This window comes from Sipha flava, unplaced genomic scaffold (assembly GCF_003268045.1).
Source record: "Sipha flava isolate LNK unplaced genomic scaffold, YSA_version1 83_pilon_pilon, whole genome shotgun sequence".
Classification (NCBI taxonomy): Eukaryota; Metazoa; Arthropoda; class Insecta; order Hemiptera; family Aphididae; genus Sipha; species Sipha flava.
The window spans coordinates 836329-849255 of NW_020273625.1; positions in this window are offsets into that span (position 1 = coordinate 836329).

Consider the following 12927-nt stretch of genomic DNA (forward strand, 5'->3'; position numbering starts at 1 on the left):
GACACGTTCGCGCGAGGAGATATCGAAACCGACAAGTCGGATATTGGTCCAGCGTTCGAGTTATCGGATCTTCATGTTCCGGAGTCGACGAGCCGATCCACGTGCGAAAGCATTAATCCGATCGCATTGTATCCGACATCGGCTATGCGTGGTCATCGCGGAAGTAGCCTTTCTTCCGAAGACCCATGGCTGCTCCAACAGAGGACGTGTACACCGAAAGGATTGATGAGAACGGTTGGGGGAAAGGGGACGATCCCTCCGGACCCGAAATTTTCGAGAGCATGGAAATTAGAGACTATAAATTATTAAAAATTAAACATAATTAATGATAAGAATTTAATACACACTGCAGAAAAAATTAAGATTTACCCCCCGGACTCTGGTTTCTCTCTCCACGGCCCTGTACACCACGGACGTTGTTCGCAACCAAAACCGCAACGGAGGTCGGAGACATATGCTTCCGGTGATCTCGGTGCTAATGGATCCAACAAACGTGATCCATGGACCCGTTGATACTTCGGTGTCACCCACCCGTCGCTCCTTTACGTCCCTGAACAGCTCTTGCGGCTAACACACCGTAACACGATTAGTGGTCTTCCGAACGAATAGTATCGTTTGCACGGTTGAGCGAACATCGAAAGGACCACATTGGCCCGTTAGTGATTTAGTTGTTTTTAGTTAGATGATAAATCACAAATCAGATGAAAATAAGTTCTAAATACTAGAAAGTAAAATATTACGGAAGATCTTTGATCCAATAAAATATGACATCACAAGAGAGTGGAGAAGAAGGAAAAATAGAGAGGTACAAGAAATTTTTAAAGAAAATAACATAAAAAAGACTATCAAGAAAAGAAGGTTGCGATGGGCAGGACATGCAATGTGGAGCCGGAATTATCTATTAAGAATGGCGGTGGAACAGAATCCAGTACGTAAAAGACTCTTAGGAAGACCAAAATTGAGATGGGAAGATTTAGTTAATAGGAATGTAGATGATTTAGGTGGCGAAGCATACTGGAATGATTTGGTGATGAAAAGAGATGGCTGAAGAATTGGTTGTGAGACGGGATGGTCCTAACGATTGATTAACTCAAGAAAGAAAGTAAAGAAAGAAGATAAATTACAAAGTGTTTTTGGTCATTTTTTTTTCTTTTTTTAATTTTCCGTTTACGGATGATAAATATCATCCCGAAAGCTGGATTTTGTATCGTTTTACGTTTTTCAATTTTATTAGTTACTATGCGTATACAGTTGAGCGATGAGATGCGTGCATTGTTTTTGATGAATATTATAATACTGTAAAACGATGATGAATATCCGCTTTACTACGATTGTAGTTCTGTGAATTCGTAAATCCCTCATGTGCACACCAACGAATACCTGTATCGTAACCAAAAAAAAAAACCGAAAACGTTTTAAATACACGCGTGCATCACAATTGTAGTAGTAGTTTTTTTTTTTCTGAAAATGGTTTCGCATATGAACAGGAATATTTAATTTTTTTTTTTTCAAAATGGTTTATTTTTATTAAAAATACTTAAAGATGTATATACATATTACACAAATTGATCCAGTATTTTATGATTGGTTTCTATCAAGCGGGCGCTATATAAACGCTAGGAAATCATAATTTATACAGTGCGTGTACGGTAAAACGTATGTCTGCACGATAAACCATAAAAATGACTTCTGGTGAATTAAACATTTAATAAACATACTTATTTCCCGGCTAAAAACGGAATATCTCTGTTATTCACCAACAGTACGGTAATTTTCACGTCGCGAAAAGCTTAAATACCTGCACATCTCACGTACGCGTACGTGGTTACGGTTCATGTTTTCGAGATATTTTTTAAATTTTTCTTTTGTTCTGGATTTACGATGACACGATGTAGCTTAAACAATTTTTTTTTTTCGATTTTTCCACTTTTATTTTTTGCGATTTCTCGTGGTCACAATCGAACCGACGGCTACATAGGTTTCGAATGGCCACGATGATGACATTCGCATACCGAACTCGGTTTTTTGACGTTTCGAGTACGATACGTGAATGCTTCTGCAATCGGATCAAGAACAAAGCCGGCTAACCGTACCGAAACAGTCGTCTCGATCCGAGAACTTGTCCGAGGTATTAAGTTCACTAGCAAACATTTTTCTTCCATCTCGCCCCGGGGCATTGTATAATGTGTTTCAAAACGCGTACCGCACACGTGTCGTAGGAGTGATAACCGACGGAAGGGGGGGGGGGGGGTTATCTTTAATCGCACAATAAGCTTTAACAAGTTGTACACAAGTTTTAATTCACGCGTATTATTGCGGCATTCGGATTCGTATTCAGATTATTAACGAAAGGCGACGCGGCGAAGGCGAAATTTCAAGAAACCTCTCTTCGATTCGACGCATCTGTTGTTATTTTTCACGTAAATCGATGTGCAATGGGTTCATTCACACGGAACCGTTTCGTCGACAGTGTTCAGTGCATTGTTTTACGTGAAAACGTGATTGCAGCCCACGTAATAATTTCCACTTTCGAATAATTTCGTGTTCACCGGACCCGGTCGAACGGAACGCAATACGATGCGGCCAAGGGGCACAAACAATAAGAGTTCGCAGACGTTACCGGCAGGGTAATCGTACATAACATTGTTAACATTGGAAACGAATTTTTAAGGGGTAACTTCGTTGAACTTAACAATTAACATTTTCCGATATTCTTATACGTGTATTTTCGATTTACGGACGTTTCGAAGTGGTCGAACACAATACTGTTATTTATTATTGCGATAGTACTGGGAAATTCGGTGAGGGAGCGTAGATTCACGGAGCAGTCGAGTGCCTATACTGACCACCCCGTGCGCACGCTTATGGGCACAACGTTGAGTGGATCGGCCTTTGTTTTCCGTCCGTCGGAGTACGGATCGAACCGTGTGCGTCGTGTCACCGATTAGTCGAGCGGGATAGAATTTTACTCTCGAAAGTTACTAATATTCGGCATCGACTTTTCCGCGTATCACTCGTCTTTCCGGTGCAGCACATCTCGGGCGAATCGATTCTTTCTAATTCCAATTCGTTTTGACGGGGATTTAAGGGGACGCGATCGGACATCCGGGAACGCCAACACCAAGCTGGCTACTAATTCGAATTCATTCGTAAAACCCTTATTCGCGTCACAAGGTCGTTCGGAACGTTTGAATAATGAACGTACGCGCACAGATTAATACGTGACGATAAACAGACCGTCGTATCCGATCTACGCGACAAGAAAAAGGTGTGCAGAATACCTTTACGTCGGATCGGCGAACGAGATATAACTTCACGTATATCCTGGCAGTTTTACGTACTCGTAATCTCCTACGCGTGCATGCGAACTAAAACGCGTATGGTTTGAACAACCTAACCGGCAACACTCACTTGTGCCTAAAAGTTTTCAATTTTTCTCGCGGCCCAGCGACATCTGAATGAACGTTCGCGGACAGCGACGTGCGCAGATAAAAATGGGCTACCCTTCTGATTTTCTCGTTTAAACATGATCTACCCTTACGTTACTTGGAAATATAGTTACTTTAGCGGCTGACTATTATACTTGACGCAACGTGCGAAATGTTTCGCGGAGCACATCGTTAATGCTTTTACACGCACAAAAATACGTTGTTAAAATTTAAGTTTCGGAAACGGTTGCGTCGGTGCGGTGTTATTATTTTTCGAAGAAACAACGGGATTCGTACATTGTAATGCCGTTTTTAACGGGGATCGTATTTACGGCGCTCGATGGAACAATGGATAAACTTTTCGTCGTTTAGTCACCGCCATCATGATAGATAGGATAATGTTATATACGCATACATCACACACACGCGCGTATGCTACTTGTTCTACGGTTCCCCGTGAAAAGTTCACTTATACGAGTTTTCCGTACTTGTTTAGCGAATTTTTCATTCCTATCGCTCACATTGTACATAATATACATTCCTCCACCACTCGTATCCCACACCCGCCGACACTCGTGCACACGTATCCCGATGCTTCTCGTCCAGAACCATTCCACCGCCCAGCGCTCCGAATCGATTGCATTGCTGCTGGTTGTTGCTGTCTCGTCATTACGTGCCCACGTAGACCACCAGAAACACCGTGTAAGCATAGCGTGTACTCGTACGATGGATAAGGGTTTTTGGAAATCCATAAGATGCGCGCGCGCGCGAGTTTTTCCGATTTACATCTTCAAACGCTGTAATCGTTGTCTGAATCGCATACGTATGTACAACATTGTGATATATTGATATTGTTTCAGTACAAGATTTAATACAAGTCAAAGCGAAACAGTAGAATAACAAGCGTTACACGTCGGACGGTTAAAAAACCAAATGGATTTACCGATAAAAATCCGTATACGATTGCGTCCGTAAGTCGTTTTCGTTTCGGTCCGTTAAATTATTATTGCCTAATTCGCCACGATCATTTTACATAACCGTCGAAGTTTCATCCGTCGTAAAACTTTTGAGGTTTAGCAGATTAAAAACAAAATCGGCTTTCGCGTGGTGCGTCGTCACAAAGAACACGTCTCCACCGAAATGCACTATCAACAAATCCTACCAATGGTATAGGAGACCATACTGTCGGACGACAGTTTCTCTTTTATCTCTACAGCAGTAAAATCTATCCAGAACGAACGACTCACGCCGCCCCAGACGAGGTAGAAGTACAAATTGCAATTCTATCGTTCACGTGCATAAACTCAAGTTTCGACATAAGGCTTCGATTCGAAGTAGAAAACCTTCAATTACCGATCCAGAGTGTTTGAAATGTTTGATCCAACCACCGGAATCGGTATACGTTAATCCTTTACATTTTCGCGTACGAAAATCGTACAGCGCAAATTGAAAATTTAAACAATACAAAATGTAATTTATTCATTTGTTTTTTTTTTTTTTTTTTTTTTTCGAATAGCAAGCAAGCGGATTCGGACGTTTTGGCGTAAAAGATTGTAGTTACAACGTTGTTGCTTCGATACCGAACTCAGATACTCATCTCAATTTATACTTCAATGGATAAAACGGTAATTTTATTAGCAACGTAAAAACATAATCTTCGCATGCATCCTTTCTGTTGATGGAGATAATTTTTAATTTTTTTCGAAACGTATACGTTTCAAGGGGGATCAACAAACAAATCGCATCTGTTTCTTCGGCGCTACGGTTGCATTTCATTAATCGTCGTAATACGATATTTGAACGGGTGCGACCCAAGTCTTCTGGGGCCGTAAAAAACGGTTTTCCTGTACCCGTTCGAATCGACATCAATACAATTTGCTTGCATCCGTAAATCTAATCGACCCGTATCGCTGCCAACCGTACGCGTGTGTTCGAACGCTTCGAAGTGAAACGCAACCAAAACGTTCGGTACTCTGACGGTATTTTTCAGGCGCAGCGTGTGAAAAACGCGAACGCGCGACGATAATTATCGGTGGCGAAGCCACTGCGTGTTGCTGCTCGGACGCTGAAATATTCGCGTGCAAATGCTTCGACGGGGATGCGTTTGGAATCGCTCCAGCTGCGTCCAACAAGTCAAGCGCGCGTGTTTTCGTCCGCGCGAACCGGTTTTACAGCTGCGTGTGCCGTCGGTCCGCGTACGTCAGTCGCAGCGAAATGTAAACAACGATTTACCGAAACCGAACTCGAGCCCCAACGAACACGTAATTTTTCAGCGCTGTAATAAGCTCGCGTGGTACGCCGTGCGCTTGAGGCTAGTTCGGACCGTTGTTGCGTACCGTCGTCCAACCGTAACGATGTTAAAGTTTTTTTAGAAAAATATTCCAAATAAAAAATACACAAATATAATTTAACTACTGTTGATTTTTCTAAGTGCAACACAGTATTTAAAAAATGATCTGGCGTGAAGGTGCTCGCGATTACTCGTATAAACCACATCTGAATATTGGTCTGTTCCCAACCCCCTTACATACTTAGGTCACGTGAGGATCAAACGTGCCGCGCTGTGCGAAAGTCGTTTTCGATTATTATAAATATAAGATTTATTACTTTAGTGACCTTGTTAATATTACTATTCGCAAATCGCTCATATGCGTTTTTATTAATTGCAGTAATTAAAAGATGTAGCCATGTTCGATGATACCTTCGGGTTTTAATTATTCCTTTCTACATTGCTCATCGATATCAATTATTTATTGGTAAATGTAAGGACCTACTTTTATGTCTGTCCGAAACATCGTGTATTACCCTCTAATTAAATAAATAGTTCCTTTCTGTTCACACGAATGCGAATATTATATTAATAATAATCATTTCCCGATTTACTTACTATTTATGATCTACGTGGTCCCACCCATGTCGTATGAGTCGTAAGCACCTACATTTATGTATGTCCGCAACACTATGCCAATAATTTAGTCGAGTGATAAGTGATTTACTAACTACTAAACTACTCGACCGAAAAAATAGAATTCAATGGATTGACTAAACTAAATCGCTTTACTAAGCTACACGACTAAATCGTTCTGTTCATACATGATTAGTAACAAAAACACTCGCTACTTGACTAAATCACTGGCATAGTCCGAACAAGCCTTTAGGCACAGTCAGTTACTACCAGGTCGAGGATGTTTTGTCACCGCCGTTCGGGCGCCACGTACACATTTTGAATAATTATACATTTATACGTGTTTAAAGACATTTCGTTTCTCCTATTTGAACGTTTAAACGGTTCGATGCTTCAGCGTAGCTATTAGCAAGGTCTTGGTGGTTTTCAAACAAACCCGTATAAACTCCAAACAACTGGAGAATATTGGGGTATCCACGACCAGTTTTTTCCCATCTACAAACACTCCTTAAACCAACAAGTAACGGGATCGTTTCATCGGATAAATATGTTACAATATCAAGATCCGTACAGATGCGAGTAAAACTATCGATTTTATTAAAACCGAAAAATGCGCTAAGATATTTTAATCTTTCATAGTTTACAAATTATATTCGCCCACAAATTGCACGATTTTTTAAAACCATATCGAAATATCAAACTTATATTACCCATAAACTAATACTTCTTGTCTTACACAACAATATTTGAACTGTTTCACGAAACCTATTTACGCATTTTTGGGTTTTATACTTTCTGTTCGCATATGGTTTATTGTAGAACACATCTATGTTGTACCATATGGATATATTTATTTATATATCCAATGTCTTAGAGTTATTGACAACGTTTTGCGCGTATGATCGTACCGAATTGACGTTTCCGCAGTACATAAACTACCCCTCGATTTCTGGTGCGAAAATTTGTATATAAAAACACGTTCGTAGGACAATAAACCAAGGACGATTTTCGTTTTTGAAATATTCACTATGCACAGTTTCTAAAAACGGAACGAGTATATTCGATATCGTTTCGACAATGTTATCCGTGCAGGCAGAAAAAATCGGGACACGCAACCGATTGTAGCACGGTAATGCAAAATAATAATATATATGTATACGGGATCGATTTACCCGGATCGGCGAAAAGTGTCCGAGGTTGTTGTTTAGAATACATTTTTCTTGGACCTGGTTAAAGTTCATTATGGCCAACTATATATTATTATTTTTCATATTCTGCAGCAGGTTCAGTGAATTACTTTTGGCACGTATCCCGCAATACGCAATAAAAACGAGACGATGGGTGTTGGACAAATGCGCACGCGAGGTCAGATCGAAAAATTACCCAAGGATAAAGTGCTGCAGGATCACGTCCTCTGCGTGAGAGTATACTTAATAGGAAATCTGCTGAACACGAACGGGCACACGACAGGCACGTCTCGTATAAAACGTATCCTGCTAACGTCAAATAATATATAAATACAATAAATATATCAGCGTAAGTATGCTATATAGTCAAATATGTTTAATATAAACGCATTTTTTTTTCACTTGAAAACATTTATTTTATAGTACTAAATGTACGTACATAATAACGCGTAATACGCGTATAATTACAAAGCAAAATAATAATATATATAATGAAACTACTATTGCTTAGTTAGTATAAAAATAGTATAACATTAATAAGTACATTATTATCAGGAAATGGTCGATGGTCCGAAAGTGTATGTGGCCAACATAAACAAACCGACATAAAAAATAAATTCTTTTAATTTTGCTTAATAAATCGTATATTTTTTATGCCTGAAATTATTTAATGAACTCTGTAGGATAACAGACTGAAATACGACACGAAATATCAAAAATTTCGAAATTGTACACATTATTATTATCATATGCGTTTATAGATTGCAATTGTTCACGGAAACGCATAAATGAAATTAAAATATATAAAATGAAATAGAAAGTTTATGTTTTCACATGTGTCATAATTTAATGTCTACTAGCTGAATTACAAATCGATGCCGAGTTACAGTAAAAAAAAAAAAAAAAAAAAAATAAGATTGTTGAATTAATAAATAATTTATAAAATAAATATAAATAATATATATATATATATTGTTATAATAATATGAAATAAGTGTTTAGAAAAAATATAAAATGGAAAATTATTCCATTTGTTGAGTAATATTAATAAAAATAAAATATAAAAATGTATAAATATTATAATATATAGTATATTTTTTATTTGCCTTTATATATATTTGGTTTAGACGATTTTCATTAAGTTTCTTCTTTCAATTAAATTATGTATATTATGTTTGATTTTAGTTTTTGCATTTATTTCTTTAGGTAGAATAAATTTAATTTGAATATTCGTATTATTAAGAAAAACTAAAATACTATAATGTTCTGTATCAACAGGGCTGGAAAAAAATAAATTACACAATAACACCTGGAGCATATTCTATGAATTCAGTAAGATCTTTAAATCTATACACATGAAATGTATTATCTGGATTGACTAATACGTTCAAATTCGACGTGACCAGCATACTCGCCATCTGTTCTCATTAAACGTTCGTAATCATTATAATTATAAATAAGTAATCTATACGATAAATCACTAAAGACAAATTCTTTATACATTTACAAATTATTTATCACCAAGTTAACAACTCTTACTCGAATATCTCGATTTTTTCTTGCGTAGGTACCAAATATTACATATGCCACGGAACGTAATAAACTATTGCCATCACCTACTATGGGAATTAATTGATATTACATTTTTTTTCTTTTTTTTTTTTGTTCTATATTGATAGTGCTGTACGTGAAACGAGAAAATCATAAATGGTGTTTTTATTATGGGTTTACATCAGAAAATGCAGATGACGACGATGAAGATGCAGCAGTACTGTAGTAGACATAACAGAAGTGTGATTTGAAAAGATGTGCTTGCGCGCACGACAAGCCTGTCACTACACAACTGAAGAAAACTAGAAAACTAAGTAAAAAAAAAAAAGTAAAAAAACTACGACCAACTTTTTTTACTATCATTTTCGGATTTCTCTCGTTAGATGGATCATTGGCGCGCTAAGCACTTGACAAATATCATGAAAATCGGTCCAGTAGAATTTCAATTATAGTCATCCAAAGAAATCGCTTCACGTTTTAATTATGCATAAAGATGTTCATCAACCAGACAAGAGCTTCCGTTATTCCTTTTATGAAAAAGTGTAACCTATTGAATTTATATATAAACGTATTTAATTAGCTGAAATCCAATCAACGTCTGAGTTTCTTTCGTTCGATCACAGAATTGTACTAAAGTTTCTTTACATCGCATCGCGTCCTCTATAAAATTAAAGTAGCATTATAAAACTTTATAAACATCACTGATAATTGGACTTATGGGTGGTCAATTAATCATCGATCGATAGTAGAATAAAGTTTGTGAATATTGTTTTTTTTTTTTTATTTTTAACGGTAACGTTAAAAGAAATGTCACAAAAAAAAAAAGCTCAGAAATGCATAAGAAAGTTTTTCCAATATCAAAGCTCGAGGAAACTATAACTTATTTGATCCGTCGGCCGTACGAGCTGTCGGGCCTGAACAGTGGTCGACCGACTGCGATCGCGTTAGCATTGAAGGTTGTCTACATTGTATTCCGTGGCCGAACGGTGTCGACAGCGTTTATGAAATTCGATTTCACCATACTTTCGAAAGCGCCAAATGGTTTTGTACGTATTACGTAACGTTACGAATCAACGAAAGTGCAATTACCGATTCGTTAAGACGGTCAAAAGCGTTTTAACGAAAACGTAAAGGTCTCGTAAATAAAATAGTTCGACCGATGCACGCACGACCACTGGTGGCTACGACTGATGAGCAATATCGTTATGACGACAGGTACTCGGTGGTATTGAATTATTCAGCTCCCACAGGACCGCCGTGAGGTGGTATGCGTGTACAGAAACGTACGCCGGTATGAAAATATAATAATGATATCTCGTCTCGTCAGATACGTAAGGAAAATGAAGGCGGAAAACACCGTACGAAACAGTGGCGAGGGGGTAGAGGAGGGCCGAAGGATCGCCATCGGTTCCACCACTAGTCCGTCCTTTGGTCGTGGTGCGCTTTGCGATGTTCAATTTTCGCCGGCGGCGCTTCATTTCCATAAAAGCAGCGCTCTGGAAACGTAATTATCGCCCACGTGCGATTTTATCACGAAGAAAATCGCTAAACGTTTACGTAAAACTAGTGAGTTGACGAGGAGATGGTTAAACGTTATCGAAAAAAAGGATAATCGTTAGTTTTGTTTGTTTATTTTGTTCTTATCTAATTATTTTTACACTATTTTCGAAATTAACGAACGTGATCCAACTACAAGAGTTGCTCGTACATAAATATATTACTTCGCATACAGCAGTTTCTCGGATTACTTACCTGGTCAATGTCCCTCTTGCATGCCGAAAAATGCAACGTGATGTGATAATACAACGACTTAAGTCTTTGCAGTAGCAGCGAGAACGATTGTGTTTTACTGCAAGTGTTTATTATCGTTTTAACCATTTGGTATTTTCTTTTGCGTTTCCCATAAAATGCAAACGTAAACGTTTTTCGTTTTTTCACTTTTTCTCTCATTATTATTTATCGAAATACAAGTTGAACGTCGTATTTTAAGCCAGTAATTAGACACTTTTACAACGTTATAACTTCTATCCGAGTTGGAAAATGTTCATTTTAAATACGCAAAAAAATGCGTTAATTTATTTAACCGGTGAAAACAAAATGCCGTATAAGATAATTTAAAGTGGTGATTCAGTGTTTTGTAATATTTCTGGTTTTCCGTTGCAATTACGTGCGAGGTAATAAAAAAAAAATGAAATATTTTATTTCAGCGGTAAATTAAACCGTGGTGTAAAATACTAATACTCACGCATACACAGAGTAATTATCAATCAGTATTATTGTTGCATAAGGATTTAAAAAAAAAAAAAAGTTCAATAACGAAAACGTATTTATTGATTTTTCCAAAAATTAAAAGTGTTATAGTCGTCATTTGATAACATTTTGTTTCGCTTAATTTAACTTTCATAGCAGAGAAAAATAAAGCTATGCAATATACACATATACCTTCTGCAAAATAATCGAAAATATATTAGTGTGCGAATGGGGATAAGAAAGAAGATAATTTTTTATAAATATCCTGTCCCGTGTTGTCCGTTATGGCAGGATTTTTACCGAAGTTTGTTTTCCGCGCCACAGGTCGATGATTCACACACGTGCTAATATGCCGTATACGATAAATAATGTATACAGTGTACCTATGTATTCTGCGATGACCGAAAACTCAAAACATATTTGAACACGAACGCACCACTAGAGAGTGTATCCCTACACACACACGCGCGCGCGCACGTAAATTTATTCACAACTACAAATCACTATCGAACGATGTCGTAAACAGGATATCGAATTGAAGTGTCTGCATTAATGAATCGAACAGTAATTCGGGTAATTTACTCGGGCGAGATGAAATCCAACACATCTACTGGTACCGGGTATGTTTAGAATATATTCAGTCGGTCATGCATAGTTTGAAAAAAAATAAAAACCCACGTTCATTAATATCTTCTATAAGAAAGCGTGTCATATCCAGTGTTGGGACTATCTAGATAAAATTATCCAAAAGATAATCAAGATAACGCCCAAATTATATTCCATCTTTTATCTCGATAAATCCAGAGTATCTGTATCTTATACTTATCTTTTTGCGTTTTTTCTGACGATAGATAATGGATGTTAAATCCAGCAAAGTGTTTTTTTTTTTTTTTATTAAAATAAGATTTTATTGTTTTATTTAGCCGTTTTTTATAATTTGTCATACAATAATAATCGAAAGATGTGAACTGTGACATTTATTTGTATTTTAAAATTTAAATTATAACATTAAAAAATATTTTAATACAAATTCTAGTACAACTTAATGTTATATACTTATTTACTAATATATTATCTTCATAGAACTTAACTTATGTTAACTTATGTTAACCTATATAATCAAATTAAATTTAGTTGAAAAATTATGAATAATGTAAGGCCACTTAGTAATCACTACTTGTACAGATATTAAAATATAGGTTGGTATAATAAATAATAATTTGAATTAATCTACATCTGTTAATAATATATTAATCTATTTACTTTTAAAAATAATAAGAATATTCCATCAAACCTTAAGGCATTAAATAAAAGAGTTATTTTAAAAATATAGCAAAAGGTCAGACCTAAAATGCTATTTTAAATATTTCTTTTTTATCTTTTATCTTTTTATTTCATCTAGATAACTGAAAGATTATATTTTATTTTTATCTTAGATAAACCTTGAGTCATTATCTTTATCTTTAATCTAGATAAAAATATTGATTATCTTTCTCAACACTGGTCATATTTTTACTTATGTTTTTTATCAAAAGTTTTGTTATTTTTTAAACTTTGGTTATTGAAATCATTTTTGATTCAAATAATAGTGATCGGGATTTGTAAA